Below are 5,862 nucleotides of genomic sequence, written 5' to 3'. Positions count from 1 at the left end.
TTCAAAATAAATAAGCATTCTTTATTTTTCATTTAAGACAGGGAATTCTTTATTCAAATTCATCAGAGAAATGGACAGCTTGGATCTATAACAAAGTGTTGTGTTTTAAAGCATAGGTCAGTAATTGGATATGAGAATATACACTGCTACATAAAAATTAACTGTTCAGAGCACAACTTCCCAATATTCAAAACAGAATAAGCTTCCCTGTAACAGCAGCACTTTGTGACATTGTTAATTTTAGTATTCCTCTCCTTCTTCTACACCATTTCCTTCAACAGAATCCACACCAACCTCCTCATAATCCTTCTCAAGGGCAGCCATGTCCTCACGGGCCTCAGAAAACTCTCCTTCCTCCATGCCCTCACCCACATACCAGTGAACAAAGGCATGCTTGGCATATATTAGGTCAAACTTCTGGTCTAGGGGAGTCCAGGCCTCAGCAAGGGCTGTGGTGTTGTTCAGCACGTACACAACTCACTTTACTTTGGCCAGGTCTCTATCAGGTACCAGAGTGGGCGGCTGGTAATTAATGCCAACTTTGAAGTCAATGGGTCACCAGTCCACAAACTGGGTGGTACTCTTGGTCTTGATAGTGGCAATGTCAGCATTGACATCTTTGGGAACCACATCACCACAGTACCACAGGCAGCAAGCCACGTATTTATCATAGCAAGGGTCACGTTTCACCATTTGGTTGGCTGGTTCAAAGCATGTCTTGGTGGTGGTGATCTCTGCTACAGAAAGCTGTTCATGGTAGGCTTTCTCAGCCGAGATGACAGGGGCATATGTGGCCAGAGGGAAGTAGATGCGGGGATAGGGCACCAGGTTGGTCTGGAATTCTGTCAGATCAACATTCAGGGCTCCATCAAATCTGAGGGAAGCAGTGATGGAGGACACAATTTGGCTTACCAGCCTATTCAGGTTAGTGTATTTTGGGCATTCAATATCAAGGTTTATTCGACAGACGTCATAGATGTGGCCCCATTATCTAACATGAATCAGAGTGCTCCAAGGTGGTGTGGGTAGTGAGAACGGAGTTGTAGGGCTCAACAACAACAGTGGAAACATGGGGGGGCTGGGTAAATGGAGAACCCCAGCTTGGACTTCTTGCCATAATTGACAGAGAGATGTTCCATCAGCAGGGAGGTGAACCTAGAACCAGTTCCCCCTCCAAAGCTGTGGAAAACCCAGAAGCTCTAGGACCTGTGCACTGGTTGCCCAGTTTCTGAACTCGATCCAAGACAAGGTCAATGATCTCCTTGCCAATGGTGCAGGGCCCTCAGGCATAGTTATCGGCAGCATCTTCCTTGCCTGTGATGAGCTGCTCAGAATGGAAGAGCTGGCGGTAGGTGCCAGTGCAAACTTCATCAATGGCTGTGGGTTCCAGGTCTACAAACACTGCCATGGACACATGCTTGCTAGCATCTGTCTCACTGAAGAAGGTGTTGAAAGAGTCATCTCCTCTCCCAATGGTCCTGTCACTTGGCATCTGACCATTGGGCTGGATGCCATGTTACAAGCAATAGAGCTCCCAGCAGGCATTGCCAATCTCGATGCCAGCCTGGCCAGCGTGGATTGAGATGCATTCATGCATAGTTGCTGCTTTGCAGCTGCTGAGCAGATAGCAGAGGGGAAGAAGAGAGGTTGTTGCTTCTTACAGCACAACTCAGGCAATCAGTGTAAGAGAACCTGCCTCTTTTTTTTTTTTTTTTAAGTCACCTCTAAACCGAACATGAGGTCTGAACTCACGATTCCTAGATTAAGAGTTGAATGTTCTTCTGATTGAGCCAGCCAGGTGCCCCTAAATAAGCTTCTTACCAGATTTATAAAATCATATTTGAAAGCAGTGTATCTGGAGAGTAGGAATCTTTAACCAACATTTCCAAAAAAAATGTTAAGACAGCAAACTCATGTTCAGGTATTAGTTTTTTGTTTGTTTACTTCTTAAAACAAGTAAGCAAATATTTGAACCACGCTGCTGATTGCAATATAAAAATATAATATATATATTCCTAAATAAATTATATGTACATATTATTTTTTATACTATGTCTTATGTTACATATATGTATATACATCTATGTGTATATACAAATGCATTTTCTCCTTATAATGCCTATGTTTTATATGATTAAGATAAATCAAATCAAAAGTAATAACACAGTTATTGTGTACTCCTTTTACAATTGGATTGATTTTTTGTATAAACTTATATTGCAGTATAAAAGTTAACCTATTAGGTAAAGAGCACTTAGCACATTATGGCTATTAATATTAAAACAAAAAATATTTCGGGGCTCCTGGATGGCTCAGTCAGTTAAGTGTCCAACTTTGGCTTACGTCATGGTCTCACAATTTGTAAGTTTGAGCCCCACGTCTGACTCTGCTGACAGCTCAGAGCCTGGATCCTGCTTCAAATTCTCTCTCTCTCTCTCTCTCCTTCCAAAATAAATAAACATAAAATTATTTTTAATAAAACAAAATAAAAAAATATTTCATGTATTTAATTTATGCTTACCATCAGATTCTTTTCAGTATTATTGGGATACCTTTGTGGACATTGGCCTCAAGATGACATCCAATCTGCTTTACTTCAATTATTTTTTTTCTTCAACTTCTTTTTAAATGATTTTCATCTTAAATTTTCATTATTAAATTTTCTTAAATTTTCAAAATCACTTAATAATAGCAAACTGGAGTTAGGATTTTTCCAATACTTTTTATCTATGGAGACCATAACAAATAAGTAAGTACATTTAATCACCACAAATCATAACTCAGTTAAAGGAGGGCTAGTTGGAAAATTTGCTTTATACTTGACCCCCAAGTTAAAAAATATCAAGCTCAGGGTGCCTGGGTGGCTCAGTTGGTTAAGTGCCCAACCATTGATTTCAGCTGAAGTCATGATCTCATAGTGGTGAGTGGTGGCAGAGAGTGGAGCCTGCTTGGGATTCTCTCTCTGTCTCTCTCTATGTCACTTCCCCGCTTGTGCTCTCTCTCAAAATAAATAAATAAACTTAAAAAAAAAATACTGAGCTCATGGGATGCCTGGCTGGCTCAGTCAATAGAACATACAACTCTTGACCTCAAATCCATGAGTTTGAGCAAGGCACAGGGTGTAGAGATTACTTAAAAATAAAAAAAATCTTAAAAAAAATATTGAGTTAATTTTCAGGTGACTGAAGATTGGAGTACTTGCTATTCTGGGCAGTATTACTGGTATTTGGTGGCAACATATTTGTGGAAAATGAGTAGCTTGATTGCGGAAACAGAAGTGTGGTTGTCAAGCCTTGGCTTCCCCATGGAGGAGGATGTGAATTTCTTAAGAGTGATATAATCCATGAAGTGTATTCTTCTTGATAGGAAAGGACTTTATCAGCCAAGAATACTAACTGCTAATGGTGATGGGTCTGGGTAGAGTTATTGGGACTTGAGACTTTTCAAAATTCATTCTTCTATCAGAGCCTAGGTTCAGTCAGGGTCTTGGCAGACCAAATTAAGGAAGGTTGGGTCCCAAGCCCAGGTAGATTCAGAGGTTAGAAAAATCCTGGCAGCGCCTTGGTGGTTCATTCAGTTAAGTGTCTGACTCTTGATTTCGGCTCAAGTCATGATGAGATTAAGCCCCATGTTGGGCTCTGTGCTGACAGTGCAGATCCTGCTTGGGATTCTCTATTCTCTCTCTCTCTGTCCCTCTCTCTCTGCCCCTCTCCCCACTTGTGCTTGCACTCTCTCTTTCAAAATAAATAAATCAAATTAAGAAAAACTTAAATGAGAAAGATACTTAACCAATACCAAAATCCTCTTATCATAGAGGTGATGATTTTTTAAAATCAGTCTGTGAAGTTATTGCAATTCTTATTGTACTTCCAATGGAACCTGAAAAACCCAGTCTAAAACTCAAATGGAAAAAGCCAAGAAGAACCAGGACAATTTTGAAGAATATGGAGGATTACCCTTACCATTTATCGAGTCTTATAAGATATCTATAATAATTATGGGGTGCCTGGGTGGCTCAGTTGGTTAAGCGTCCGACTTTGGCTCAGCTCCTGATCTTGCAGTTTGTGAGTTAGAGCCCCGCATCAGACTCTGTGCTGACAGTTCAAAGCCTGGAGCCTACTTTGGATTTTGTGTCTCCTCCTCTCTCTGCCCCTCCCCTGCTCACGCTCTGTCTCTCTCTCAAAAATAAATAAACATTAAAAAAAAAGAAATCTAGAATAATTAAAACATGTCCTTGTTACAATCAATTAGATAAGCAAAAGACCAATAAAAAAGAAATAAGAATCTAAAAACAGACCTGTGCATACATGGATTTTGATTTATGACAGAGGAGGTATTATTAATCCGTGGGGGAAAGGTGGACTACTCAATAAATGATGCTGGAACAATTGACCCTCCATACAGGGGTATAAAAGAATATTTGGCTAACTCCACCCCCAAAAAGCAAACTCAGATGGAATAGATGGTGAATATGGAAAAGGAATGCTAGCATATTTATCTGAATATTTTAGCCACTGTCTACTTGAAGAACAAGTTTAGTTTAGAGGGATTGTATATATTATGGCCCTGGGACTTCTTTCTGTGTATTGTTATTTTTCATCCTTCAAACAGTGGAATAATGGCTAAAGAAAGGTTAGGAAGCAGGATTTCCAAGAAGGATCAAAAATTAACTTTAAAATAATCAAATCGCACATTAAAAAAAAATTGAAACATTAGTTTAACTGAGATTAGTTAACTAAGATGTAATTAGTAACCGGTAAATTTCCAGAGTATTTGCCTTGTTTATAAATAGAAGAATCCCAGTTTAGGGGCACCTGGGTGGCTCGGTTGGTTAAGCTCTGATTTTGGTTTAGGTCATGGTCTCGCGGTTCCAGAGTTCGAGCCCCGTGTCAGGCTCTCTGCTGTCAGCGTAGAGCCTGCTTTTGATCCTCTGTTTCCCTCTCTTTATGCCCCTTCCCCGCTCATTCTCAGTCTCTCTCCTCTCTCTCAAAAATAAATAAACATTTAAAAAATTAAAAAAAGAAAACCCCAGTTTAGGGGATTAATTTAGGCAAAAAGGGGTACTTGTCGGCTTTTGTAAACAGACCCTAACGATATCAGCAATACAACTAGCATCAGAGGTATCTGGAACCAGAGACTCAGCTGACATTAGGGTCTCCTTCCTACCCTTTCTTCCTTTTTCTTCTCTCCCTAATTCATTTGTTTTTCCCTTGTTTTTGATCTCCACACCATCCCAAAGATTGACTTTCTTCTAAGGGCCGGGAAAATAGTTCTTAGCTCTTGGGCTCACGTCCTCAGAGATAAAGGGATTCTCTTTGAATAGCTCCAATTCCAGAAGTTGTTTCTCTCTCATTCGGTCATACCAGATTCTTCCTTTTGGAAGAAATAGTTTTCCTTCTCTTTACTTCTATAGTACTTCATCTGTTCTTCTAAGACACTTTATCATTCTGCCCTCTACTGCCTCCCTAGAGAGCTTATCTTTCTTAGTAGACTGTAAATTCCAAGAGGATGGTGATTATGATTAGGTCTTGTTCTTTGTTTTGTTTTGTTTTCTAGTTATTATAATATATAACACTAACAGTAGTTAAGAGGCTTAAGAATATTTCAAATGAACATTTATTTCTAAGGCAGTATTCAGAGTTCAATCTATTCATCCAGAAAATAAACATTCTTCACATAGTTTTGTGATGCAGCAACTTTATTCAGCAGCATAGGGTAAGGTACATGCAGCCCATTGAGTATCTCACTGCAGGGAAGAGTACAGCAGAGTAACAATTCACCACTATGTGGGGGATGGGAATGTTGGTGGGGAGGGATACATGTAGTTAATAGGGCAAGAACATCACGAGTCTATAGTTAGTG

At 39.7% G+C, this 5,862-nt stretch overlaps 1 pseudogene; it reads right to left on the bottom strand.

The window, feature by feature from the left end:
- Positions 1-240: 240 nt before the first annotated feature.
- On the bottom strand, positions 241-1,597 carry LOC122220053 (annotated as a pseudogene).
- Between the last annotated feature and the right edge of the window lie 4,265 nt (positions 1,598-5,862).

The sequence above is a fragment of the Panthera leo genome, chromosome B2 (genome assembly GCF_018350215.1).
Source record: "Panthera leo isolate Ple1 chromosome B2, P.leo_Ple1_pat1.1, whole genome shotgun sequence".
Classification (NCBI taxonomy): Eukaryota; Metazoa; Chordata; class Mammalia; order Carnivora; family Felidae; genus Panthera; species Panthera leo.
Note: the sequence above shows the minus strand (reverse complement) of the source record. Positions and strands in the feature narration are given on the sequence as shown.